We start from the raw sequence: 13,696 nt of genomic DNA on the forward strand, positions 1-13,696 counted from the left end.
CTCTCTCTGGCTCAGTTCGTCGCTCTCATGCCCGATAGTGTGTGTGTGTGTGTGTGTGTGTGTGTGGAGCGCATTGCAGATAGCCAGCCACATTTGACTTTGCATCTTACACACACACACACACACACACACACACACACACACACTCACACACACACACACTACTACTACTACTACTACTACTACTACTACTACTACTACTACTACTACTACTACTACCAACGTTAAAAATAAGAATACCATCACAGTGCAGTCACCACCACCACCACCACCACCTCCAGCGTTCGTGTGGTGTCTGATATGAATATAATGTCCAAGAATCAAGGGAGACAGGATAATTTTAGCTGTATAATGTAAATTTCTGATCTTTATTGTATATCTTTTTAGGTTTTTTTTTTTCTTTGCTTATCTTTTCTTTCTTTTTGGATTGAACTTTAAATATTCTGTTAGTTTTTCTTTTTCTTTTTTTTATTCCTGTTCTTCTTTCTTTCTTCTTCCTTCTTCTTCTTCTTCTTCTTCTTCTTCTTCTTCTTCTTCTTCTTCTTCTTCTTCTTCTTCTTCTTCTTCTTCTTTTCTTCTTGCTCTGTCTTCATTTAATCTATTGAGCTTCATTCTCCTCCTCCTCCTCCTCCTCCTCCTCCTCCTCCTCCTCCTCTTCCTCCTCCTCACTCGTCCTTTTCATCTTATTCCCCATTTCCTCCTCCTCCTCCTCCTCCTCCTCCTCCTCCTCCTCCTCCTCCTCCTCCTCCTCCTCCTCCTCCTCCTCCTCCTCTTCCTCTCTACCATTGCCAAGAGGGAACCATTTATTGCACCATCCGATATAATTGTCTCTTATTGTCCTCTTTGTTCCTCTTCCTCTTCCTCTTCCTCTTCCTCTTCTTCTTATTATTTATTTGACTTTTCAGTTATCCTGCTACATTTATATTATACTTATTCCGGTGATTTACTCTCTCTCTCTCTCTCTCTCTCTCTCTCTCTCTCTCTCTCTCTCTCTCTCTCTCTCTCTCTCTCTCTCTCTCTCTCTCTCTCTCTCTCTCTCTCTCTCTGGTTTCTCCACTGTCCAGTCCTTCCACCTTCCACTTCCACTTCCTCTTCCTTCCCCTTCTTCCCCATCCTTCTCTTCCTTCCCCAGCTCCCCTTTCTCCTCCTGTGCCTTTCCTCCATCCCATCCACCTCCCCTTCCCCTCCACATCTCCCTACCTCCCCTCCCCCTGCCTACATCTGTGTGCCTAGAGCCGCCGCGCCGCCACACTGCTGCACCTGTACAAACACTTCGTCACACTCCCCGCTCCTCGTCCCGCGCCGCCCTTGCTTCCTGTGGGTTAGCTCGTCAGGCACACACACACACACACACACACACACACACACACACACACACACACACACACACACACGCGCGCGCGCGCACCGCCCCTCGTAGGCATTGCGTCATGGGGTGTACGTGATGTGCGGTGTCGGGTGTGGGTTGTGTGTTAATGGGTGGATTGGTTGGTTGATAGATAGGTGAGTAGGTGGATGGATGAATAGAAGATTTTTTTTTTTTTTTTTTTCTCCAGGGTCTTGTAGTCGTTGCGTCATGGAGTGTACGTGCTGTGGGCTGTTGATGGATGGATAGATGGATAGATACGTACAGTTTTTTTTTTTTTTCTTTAATTCTCCCTCATAGGTTTAATTCCAAGTGATGTGAGTGCGTTTCTTGGTGAAGGGAGCAAACCCATTCCTTGCTGCACTGTCTGTTGTGTGTCGTGTCCTCTGCCTCGTCCTCGCGCGTCTCTCCAGCTGACAGCTTGTAGTTAAGGAGGGTACATAGTTCAGCTCAGGTGTGTGTGTGTGTGTGTGTGTGTGTGTGTGTGCAGGGAGGCCAGGGGCGGGATGGCAGGCCGTGACGGCGAGGGTCCGCGCCCCGCCCCTTGCCCCCCGCAGCCCCCGGTGGTCCCTGCGCCCCCCGGTGGCCCCCACGCCGGTCATTAGCAGGGCTCGCTGCGGCGCGCCAAGGACCCGGCAACGCTAAAATGGCGTCATTAATTTGGTGCGGAGTGCGAGTGTCAGTTGGCGCGTCTGGCCGCCGGTGTGAGCTTTATTGCAGGCAGTAAAGGCAAGATTTATTGAATGCAATCAATAGAGTAAACAGGCAGAGTGCTTGATGAATTGACTCATTATACAGCAGTGCTGCTGCGAGGCGGGCAAAAAATTGTATATAATTTAGCTCCGAACGAGTTGCAGCAGCAGCAGCAGCAGCGGGGTGCGTGTTGGGGCCTTGTTCGTGTCGTCTCGCCCACGTGTGTGTGTGTGTGTGTGTGTGTGTGTGTGTGTGTGTGTGTGTGTGTGTGCTCGTTGTCACTAGAGCAACAGCAGTAGCAGCACAACCCTTCATAAACAACCCTGCCCGCAGTGAGGCAGCAGCGCCGGGCTGAGTATTACACTTGGATCACTGTAACACACCGAGCCACGCACACAAACACGGCGTGGCGGCAATAAACAGGCGGGTTTTATTGGACGGATCGTGTGGGCGAGGCTGTGAGTGACCTGGACTCCGCAGCGGCCCCTGAGCTGCCTGGCCGGGGCTGGGAGAGAGAAGGGAATAGGAGAAGGTCGGGGATGGGAAGGGAGGGGGCAGAGGGGAGAGGCGGACACAGGCGGAGGATGAGGGATTGCCGTGACGGAGTGGTGGGCGTCCCTCAGATTATGCAGAAACCTCATCAAGCGCCGCCACGCCTTCACTCCATGCCGCATGGCCGAGGTTATGGGCGTGGCGCGTGTCATCAAGGCAGTGGCGTGGGCGGAGGTTTATGGTGCACGCCCTCGCACACCCATATGTCCTCACCCATTAACTGTGTGAGCTGAGAAGCGAGGGACTGATGCCGGCAGCGAGCAGAGAGATAGATTGTGAGGAGAGACAGATGATGTTAAGTAAAACGGATAAGATCAATCTAACCTAACGTAATCCTGCGATCTGGGAAGAGAGAGAGACAGGCCGGGAAGAAGTGAGAAAGAGAGATAGAAGATGGAGAGAGACAGAGATGGTGTTAAGTAAAGTGAGGGATGTGATTAAAACACCTTACCTAATCTAATCCAACCGAACGTAAAACGCAACTTGAGAGAGAGAGAGAGAGAGAGAGAGAGAGGAGAGAGAGAGAGAGAGAGAGAGAGAGAGAGAGAGAGAGAGAGAGAGAGAATGTGAAGAGAGATGGTAGTAAGTAAATTGATGCTTAACCTAACTTAACCTAATCACTAGATAAAGAGAAGGCGCCTTCCTTCAGTTACGTTGACATGAAACTCACCCACAACATCACTGTAAATAATAGAAAATATGACTAAAACTTGAGTCACACCACATTCTCCTCAAACCGCTTCGATCGCACGATTCATTAAACCCCCAACAGGGTTCGAACAGGTCTAGACATTGCGCGGCAGATGAACACACTCCTACACACCCCAACACCCCCACAGACACCAACACACTCCCTAACCCCCTTTACCAATCAGCCTTCAGTATTTGAGCACGTGATCTTTCTTGTCAATAGCGGCGGAGCTCATCTGGCCGCCCATCGCCCACTGCGGCTGCCATCGGGGCCGTGTTAGGCAAGACAAATGCACCTCGTGAATTTCTAGGGAATGACTCTCCTCTTCCCCCAATTTGTGCAGCGCAATGACGTGCTCTCAGCCTGCAGACCCGAACGCAGTAGGCAGTGTGTGTAAGAACTCCTAGTCAGTTTGAGTGAATAGTTACCGGTATAAATTTGAGTCTCCTTCGGTGCTAGTGGGGGTGGTGGTGGTGGTGGTGCGGGGATGGTGGATCTCTCAGCTTCCCTGCGTGAGGACTCTTGCTCTGGGCTTATCTCGGCTTTCTGTGCTGTGTTTATGATAGGTCACTGTTTGTATTGGGTCGTAAGTGTCGTTGTTTTGTTTTGGTAATGAGTTTTTTGTTGTAGTGTAGCTTTATAGGTACGGATGTGTAGTAGTGTGTGTGTGTGTAGGTGTGTGTGTGTGTTGTTGTTGTTGGACTATGCTAGTTACATAATAATGGTGTGTACTGTGTTGTGGTCAAGGAAATATCTACCTATCTATCTATCTATCTATATATCTATGTACCCAACCATCTCTCTCTCCCTCTCTCTCTCTCTGTGTGTGTGTGTGTGTGTGTGTGTGTGTGAGAGGACAAGGTCGAGTTACCGAGCCTTGCATTACCAGAGCTTGTGAACGTGAAAGTCTACAGTGTTTCTCTTTTGGCAGGGCATCGATTTGCTCTCCCCTCAGTGTTTGCCGGCAAGCCTTCAGACCTCAGCCCTTACTCAGCCTTGCCTTGCGTCCCTTCCCCGGCCCTGAACACTGTTTGGGGCTGGTAGTGATGAGGGAGATGTGTGTGTGTGTGTGTGTGTGTCCTGTCCGGTCCAGTCTAGCATCGTAAATCACTATACGAAAACTGCGCCAAGTCACGCCTTCCTATACACACAAAACCAAAGTTAGTCGTGCTGACTAACTTTTCTTGGTAAAACCCATGGGGTCTAGAACGAGTGGCAGCATTAGTCACAGTGACTAACATAATGTTAGTCAATTTGTGACTAACTGAGCACTCAACCTGAGTATGGTCTTACTCAAATATATCTGACTAATGCCTTTGTACTGTTCACTGCTTCTACTAACCACATTAGTAAAGTGGATCATAGATTAGTCAATTAAATGACTAATTAGTTAGTCTTTCTTAGGCAGATGATGAATCATTAGTACCTTTAATAGTAGCAGCTAGCTACTGCTGTCTCAAGGGTAGGGAAAGAATAGGTAATAAATTCAATATATTCATATACAATTAAATGTTCTCTCCATTTCATTGCATTAAAAAAAAATAAATAAAAAAAATAAACACTATAATTTTTATCATCTATAGTATAATATGCTTATCACTTGAACATTTAACAGAAAGCTCCCCTCAAAACTGTAATGATATATAAAACAGATGTAAAATAATAAACTCCATTAGTAACACTTCATCCTAGCATGAGAAAAAAAAAAGCAACACAAAAACAACCTGTTTTGACAAGCCATTAAGTAAATAATACACATTTGTGAGTATTAATCACTAAAACTTGCAATGTGGAAAAGAAAGTAAGCATCTCTTAAGATATGAATATTAAACCTTCCTCCCATTCATAAACTAAAGGAAAAAATATATAAGTAAAGTTAACATAAATTAAATGTAAGGAGTTACAGACCCTATAAAGAATAATTAATTAGTCCACTGCTAATCATTATATCACAGTACTTTTAAGAAACTTAGGGAAACAACCAGTGCAAAAATAAACATTTAACCTTATTTGTACAAGCTTTTAACCCAGATCATATCATATGTCACCATTAATCCTTTAAAGCCACACAAAAAAAGAAAATGAGTATTTCTATGAGATATACTAACTAAACAAATCTACAGAAATGCTCAGGACAGTAATAAAGAAGCTTCACGTATCACTTGCAATAACAGAGAAATAATAAAAAAAAAAAAAGGTAAAAAATGCATAATATATATATATATATATATATATATATATATATATATATATATATATATATATATATATATATATATATATATATATATATATATATATATATATATGGTACATGAAGAATACTTCCCAATTTGGAGAGAGAGAGAGAGAGAGAGAGAGAGAGAGAGAGAGAGAGAGAGAGAGAGAGAGAGAGAGAGAGAGAGAGAGAGAGAGAGAGAGACATTGTGTGTGGAGTTGAATATATTTGGAAGCAGATTTACACATTTTTGTAGCTCAATTCTGTCTTTACTTCATTGAGTTTTACAAGTAGAGATCTTGTTTTTGAAGTGTTACCTTTGTCATACTTGATACCTAAGAGATGGGATGTTGTGAAACGGAGGAAATGTTCACAATTTTTTGGGTGTTCAATATTAAACACAAAGCCCTGCTACCAATGAGACTACAGCCATAGAAATACATGTTGGTTCAGCTACAGGTGCACCATCAAATACACACTAGACTGCCCTGTTCTTAGTTCTTCTTCTGGTACCTTAAGGAAGAAATAATAGTGTAAACATTAATAACATTTTGACATTAAAATAAAATTTATATGTAGATGTATATCTTAAGGTGATAATATATTCAGAAATTTCAATATATACACACCACTCTAAAATCAAAGGTACTGAAATTTAACCTTAGTAAAAATGGAGTCTTTCCTCTCTCCAAGCAGATGAAGTAACCCCAATATAACTAAGCAAGCATCTGGTGCAAATAAATAAATATATAAATAAATATGATAATAAGTAAATCAAATAAACAAAAGAAAATTAACTGTGTAAGGAAAAAGTGAAGATATGGTCACATCCAATAAGACAGTCCACTAATTTGAGTACCAATCTTTTAAAAGTCTCCTGTAATTATTGCTTTATCACATAAGAATTAACAAAAATAAAGCTCCTCAATGGTTCTACTAATTATATGAATGACAAGCATTTTGATTGAATGCTCAGAACGACCAGTATACTAATGATTTTTGTCCTTTGTGTCACAGCAGCAAATCTTTTGTACGAGTATGCGGTTATGTTTTTTACTTGAGACACTATTTGGGTAATATCATAATGCAATAATGCTTTGTTTAGCAAGTCCTCGTAAGAATATGATGAGTACTGATCGAAAAAAAAAAAGAAAGAAAGAAAGAAAACCCCAGCCGAACCTACATGCCATAACATAACGCACTGATGTTCTGAACTCCCAATTCTTCTCATCATATCCACCAAAACAGTGTGAGAAGTCCTGAACTTCATCACAACCATGGAAGAAACCTTTATCAGACTGTTTGCACTTGCGCTAGTGCCGGCAAAGGTGACTCCAAGAATTCTATCTCCACACAAATTAGTGACCTGTCTTATTGGACTGCAAGGGAAGAGGATGCAGCTAACATTTCTAAAAAGATTGATAATATTTACATTTTAAATTTCAAATTGGACAACCTATTGGGTTTATTTACACTAGAAATAATGTCTTTCCTTACGAGAGAGAGAGAGAGAGAGAGAGAGAGAGAGAGAGAGAGAGAGAGAGAGAGAGAGAGAGAGAGAGAGAGAGAGATGCTTTACACCTATTAAAATCTTTAACATCACTTATGCTGCAAACAATTATTTAGCCATAGCACTCAGCCAAAAATTTGATAGAAGAGCAAGAATTTAACAATTAAATTAGTACCTTTATAGAAATTGGTGCAAGCATTACAGTTAAATAGGTCATGCTTAATACAATGTTTGGTTTTTACATGCAGCATAGTTTCATGAATTCTAGGCTTATAAAAAGTGAAAGATGCATTGCTAATGATGAAAAGATACATATATTAAATTGCTGCCAGCTACTGAAATGAACAAATTGAACAAGACATTACTCGCATTGACTTTCATCGTGGTCATAGAGTTCAAGTAAGGTTTCCATATACAGAGGAACTGCTTTTCTTTTTTTGAGAATGGCAATTATTGGGAGCCTATATTTCTCCAGCCCTTTCAAAACTGCTACTCTTGGGTCTGGTTCATCCGCTTGTGGTTCTAATCTCAGGAACTCCTTGATTATCTGTAAAGATATAAGCATCAAATAATTATAAGTGAAGGTTACAGAGATGAGCATCTGCAATAACTGTACTTAGTTATGAGTGCTTATCTCCCGTCACTGAGGCCTTTGAGCCTGAGAGGGAGAATGGAAGTACCAGTAGTATCAATTACCTACTATAAAATATAAATAGCTATATACATTATAGCCCTACAAATAAAGTTGACAATTAGTAACAATATGTAGCAAAATCCATAAAGTGTACATATATACACACTTATACCATCAAAAGTCTGAATCCACGGGTACAAGTTCAGGATTTCTGCTACAAGAATGTTCCCATTGATTATTTTTTTGCGTCTCTCAGAGAGTGTCAACTGCATGAAGCGTTCAGCCTGAGGAAAATCATTAAAGTAAAATTAGTTTTTCATAAGTTGACTGTCCCGCCAGCCTCCCTCTCTCCCACACACACACATATATATATATATATATATATATATATATATATATATATATATATATATATATATATATATATATATATATATATATATATATATATACAAGCATCATTTTTCAGTGGCTATCCACCAGTACCATTGAAATTGCTTACATAAGAGCAGGTATTTTTAAACAACACCAGTAAAGAAGTCTCTGAAATATAAAAAAGATAAATCAAGCGTACAAATATCACATACCTTATCTAACTCGGGATCTTTCTTCATCCAATGTAGAGCAAGCCACTGTCTATGTCTCTCTAATGACTCATCATCTTCTGAATGGGGCCTTGGTGGAAGGTAAGCCTTTACTCCATACATCAGTGGACACGTAGTCTCTTTTGGCGCTATGCAAGGGATCTTCTTTTTCCTTGACGTCACCTCAGTCACTGAGGAATCCTGCCTCTTTCTTGAATTCTGAAACTTGCGCTGGATGCGCAATTTCCATTGCAGCTGCAATTCATGCTCCTCGAGATCACTGTTTCTCAGGATGGCAGGAAATGATGTCAAAACAGCATTTGCCATATTCATATACTGTTCTGATGTTGGATAGCTGAAATATGATAATGATAATAGTAATAACAATAATAATAATAATAATAATAATAATAATAATAATAATAATAATAATAATAATAATAATAACATATTATTAATAATAATGTCACAATACCTTGATATGTAATAATGATGATAACAATAATAATGATAATATCAATCTAGCTAACTATATAGATGGCTTAACTCCTTTTATTATTATATTATTATTATTATTATTATTATTATTATTATTATTATTATTATTGTTCTTCTTCTTAACAATCACCTAATTGTGCTTTTGTCCCAGTGAAATTGGCAGATAGTGGGTACACTATCTGAATAGTACACTCAAAGGTGGTTTCACACCTATCAGTGCTGTATTAGTATCGTATAGGTTCCAGTACTTAAGAATGTCCAAAAACTGTTTGATGACATTGCTCAGTGATGTGTGGTGTGGTGTGGTATGGTGTGGTGTGTTATGATGTGGTGTGGTGTGATGTGGTGTGTTGTGGTAAGTATAATGTACAATGTGATTAATTACATCAATTAAAAAGAGTATTTATCACCATTTCAATTTCTTATATTTTATTTAAAACACTTGTCCGACATCCGTGAAAATTTTTAAAATACCAGTGACGACGATATTCCATTTCATGGAACGGAGACGTAACAATCACTTCAATCAAAACACGGTACTTCGCCGGACGTGTGTAAATGCTTCCGCTGAATTCCAAAATTATGAATTTTTTTTTTACTGACACTGAAGCACTGAACAGCATGGAACGAATACGGCACTGATGTGTGTGAAGCGACCTTAACCCGTACCCCTCTGGAGGCATATTCCCAAAGTCTGGTAATGTTTCGGCCCATTTACTCTTGTAGCGGTTAGGTTAGGTTAGATTAAGTTACTTATAGGTAATCTTGTGCGAGAATCTCAATGAGACTATTTTAGAGAGAATCCTACAGTTAGTTTTGGAGCTACAGCCATACAGGCTGGCGGACGACTCCTTCCAGACTTCAGGAATATGCATTCTGGCCCTTCACAAGAACTGACATCAGATCCCGGTATGAACACAGGCGGTGCATCCCATGTTCTTTTGTCCCTCTTCTCATTACCTTCCCATTATATATATATATATATATATATATATATATATATATATATATATATATATATATATATATATATATATATATATAACACTCAACATCCCTACATGCAACAAAACTTACCAAAACACACTCAAAATACACTCAAAACATCCAAAACACATCCAAAACACATCACAACACCCCGAAATACCCACTACATTCACCTAAACACAACCAAATACTCGTATTGAATATTCACTCAAAACACCCCGTAACATCTAAAAATATCCAAATAACCCACCCCAACCATGCTAAATTTATCCAAAACACACTCAAAGCACCCCAATATACCTAAAACTCATCCAAACACACTCAAAAGATTTATAACACCCAAAATACACTACAACACCCCAAAACTCATCAAACACACCCAGAACACATCAAAACATCCAAAACACACTTAAAGCACCACTCAACACCACAAACACGCCACAAACACACCCTTAAAGACCCAAAACTACTTGCACACAATCAAATACACCTCAAAAGACCCTACACACACACCCAGACTCACCGAAACACTTAAAACAGAAAATAAACCCAAAACAAACTCACTACACCTCAATATACCCCCAAACACACCCATAACACACAAAAACATCCCACAATATACTCAAAACACCCCACACGACTCAAACCACTTACAATATAACTAAAAACATCCTAAACCACATTTAAAACACCCAAAATTCACCCAAAACACAATGATAACAGCAAATATACACCCAAAACACACCTAAACACCACCAAAACACACTCTAAACACCCCACAATATTCCTACATACATCCTAAACACGTAAAACACCCAAAACACACCAAATATTACAGAGAACTGCAGCGCAGCAAGGGAAACTAAGCTAAATATTGTTTACCTGTTTTGCCTCCTCCTCCATTTCTTTTTATTTCTTCCTTCTCCTCTTTCATTTCTCTTATTTTCTTCCTTCTACTACAACTATCTACACACCTGACTTTAGAAACAGCTGGAAACACTTGGAAAACACTGGAAATTACGGTAAATATTAAGGAGACACTGGAGCAGACCGAGTCCCGAATCTTTGATGACGTCACAGGCGAGGTGCCGGCGCCCCGCTGCCATACGTACGTAACATATTTCATTTTGAAATTGACCCATAGAAAAAATGAAGCTAGGCTCGAATGCATTATATATTATGACTTGACAATTACTTAAATTAATATTCACAATATCAAAACACCTCCAGTCTCAGTAGTTATAAAGAAATATTATGTGAAATATGGAAAAAGTGTTGGAAATTTTCACACCATTAAAAACACTGAAAAGTCCACCTATTCCACTTTAAACTGGTAAAAAAACATTTTAAAAAATCTGAACTATTTTTTAAAATAATGCACACTTAGTTACAAGCTACAATAAAAAAATAAAGAAGCTAAAAAATGACGAAATCACCACTTTCAACGGGAAAATAAGCCTATTCAAATTCCACATACTTAACTCAACAGGAACGCAACATACTTTAAAAATCATAAACGATTTTTTGAAGCAATAAAATCTTCATTAAAGCCTCAAATAAAAAAGCCAAAAACCAGGCTGGATAAATTTCACCGTACAAACTGCCCCTTATTTACATAAAAAACAACACCAAATTCAGCACACTTACTTAACTGAAGCAAGAAAAACACTTCAAAAGCAACGAAATATTTTTAGAAACTATAAAATCTTACTATACAAGCCAAATAAATTAATTCAGAAAAATTTAAAAAAATATTGGAACCAACAAGCCGGAACAGGTGCCAGTCCATCATGGCGGCCCGCGGGGGCGATCTCAGTGGGGGAGCCGGCGGCCATGTTGCCTTATTTATTCCTATATAACACCAAAACCAGGCAATGACGGATATATCTGACCAGCGGATATGAAGGCTAGACATGTGGATCCATCTTGTGATATGTTAGGCTTACAATAAGTGAGAGACGAGGCAAATAATGGCTAATAACACAGCTGACGGCTTGTTTACATATTGGCGAACATTAAATATTTGAATAAATTTCCAACTCTTTCCAGACTCAGACCTAAACGAAACCTAAATATAAATAATTAACCCCTAAAAAATCTATATAACGAATAATGAATCCTAAATAAACGAATACAAGACACTACAGGGAGGATTAGGGTGTTGTGAAGGCAGTAAGGCTGACTGAGGAGAGACTGGCCCCGCTGGACTCACCTTACGTACTCGTGCCTTTCTGGTGATGCTTGACGGTGCTTGGTGCAGGAAGAAGGTGTCGGGAAGACGGAAACACTGGTTAATAGAGCGTGTAGGGCAAGATTGACCAGTGCTGACCAAAACACTGCAGCCAGCCAGCCAGCCGCTCGCCGTGGTAACTCCCCAGCGCCACCTGTCACTGATCCAACACACACACACATACACACACACACACAAAACTTGACATGCTATCAAATAATATGTCAAATAATATAAATATCCTCACTTCCTGACTCTCCTTTCCCCACTCCACCCCTGATAAGTGATTATGAACGCAATCTTCACTCAGTGCGGCACCGTGTCACCGTAGCAAACACGAACCAGGGCGGAATAGGCTCAACTGAAATGTTCCTACTCTCTCTCTCTCTCTCTCTCTCTCTCTCTCTCTCTCTCTCTCTCTCTCTCTCTCTCTCCTCACGACTGTTTTACAAAGCTATAAAGATGATTATCAGGGTTTTCAATGGTGTTTCTCCTGTTATTAATGTAGAAATTTTGTTAATCTGTCACTAAAACCGTAAAAATACCCTTGAAGACCTGTGCAACTACTGACAGAGAGAGAGAGATAACTAGCAATAACACTCACACACACATACACACACCAGTGCATTTATAAACCTTCAAATTTCCCGCACTTTTTCAATGCCTAGGGAGGAGGGAGCGCGAGAGGTAAGACGAGATATCCTACAAAGCCTAACATTTTCCCAAATATTACAGGACGGAGGGCAGATTTTCCTTTATGTTTTACTGACGTTCTACAAAAAAATAAATAACTAAATTACCATCGAACAAAGAAACAAGGGACAAAACATAAATAAACAATAGAGAAAATATTAAAACAGAAGAAAAACAACCACCAAAGAAATAAACTAACAGGAATATCACGTACAGATGTGTGTGTAGCCTCCGACTTTTCCTAAATTTCTCCTTTTTAAAGAGACCGAAGCTATCAATCTTACACTCCCACCTTCCTCCGACCGAACGACCTCCCTCCTCTTCCTCTTCCTCCTCCTCCTCTTCTCCTCCTCCTCCTCCTCCCCGAAACTTATAAAGCCTTCCCTCTTCTCCTTTCCCTCTCTTCCTTTCTCTCCCTTTCTCTCTTTCTCTTTAATATTCGCTTGAAATTCTTGTATTGTTCTTGTTTTCTTTTAATGTTTTGGAAAGTTTTGTGTAATTTGAAAACTTTGTTCACTTCAAGATATACAAGCAATTCATCACTGTCTGCGGGGACTTATACCTCTCTCTCTCTCTCTCTCTCTCTCTCTCTCTCTCTCTCTCTCTCTCTCTATTGTTCATCATGACTTGACATTTCTGTTTTATTCGTGATGTTGCTATTGTATTCCTTTTCTATGGCCTTCCTCTCCCTTTCTCTCTCTCTCTCTCTCTCTCTCTCTCTCTCTCTCTCTCTCTCTCTCTCTCTCTCTCTCTCTCTCTCTCTCTCTCTCCCTTCCCTCCTCCCATACCTCTCCCCCTCAACTTCCTCTTCCGTCACCTACACATTGATAGAAAAACATCTACAGCCGTCCATTCTACGCCTAGGTATTGTTTTCTTTTCTTTTCTTTTTCTTCCTCTTCTTTTTTTTTACCTCTTTTCTTGGTTCTGTTTGTTTCTCTTTCTTTTGTATTTATTTTTCGTTCTTGTTCCGTTTCTGTGTTTGTCTCTCTCTTTCTTAGTTCGTTTGTATCTCTATTTTACTCTTTATTGCTCTGTTTTT

The 13,696-nt window shown here is 40.1% G+C and overlaps 1 long non-coding RNA gene across 2 annotated transcripts; it reads right to left on the reverse strand.

Moving 5' to 3' along the window:
- Nucleotides 1–5,684: 5,684 nt before the first annotated feature.
- On the reverse strand, nt 5,685–13,256 carry LOC135109317 (uncharacterized). 2 transcript variants are annotated; one of them, XR_010272655.1, is made up of 4 exons: nt 11,946–13,256; nt 8,252–8,603; nt 6,181–7,577; nt 5,685–6,033 (listed from the first exon to the last, which is right to left on the reverse strand). It is a non-coding gene; the product is annotated as an uncharacterized LOC135109317 (long non-coding RNA). The 2 variants fall into 2 exon arrangements; XR_010272656.1 differs by lacking the exon at nt 11,946–13,256 and adding an exon at nt 10,616–10,818.
- Nucleotides 13,257–13,696: the final 440 nt, after the last annotated feature.

The sequence above is a fragment of the Scylla paramamosain genome, chromosome 18 (assembly GCF_035594125.1).
Source record: "Scylla paramamosain isolate STU-SP2022 chromosome 18, ASM3559412v1, whole genome shotgun sequence".
NCBI classification, from domain to species: Eukaryota; Metazoa; Arthropoda; class Malacostraca; order Decapoda; family Portunidae; genus Scylla; species Scylla paramamosain.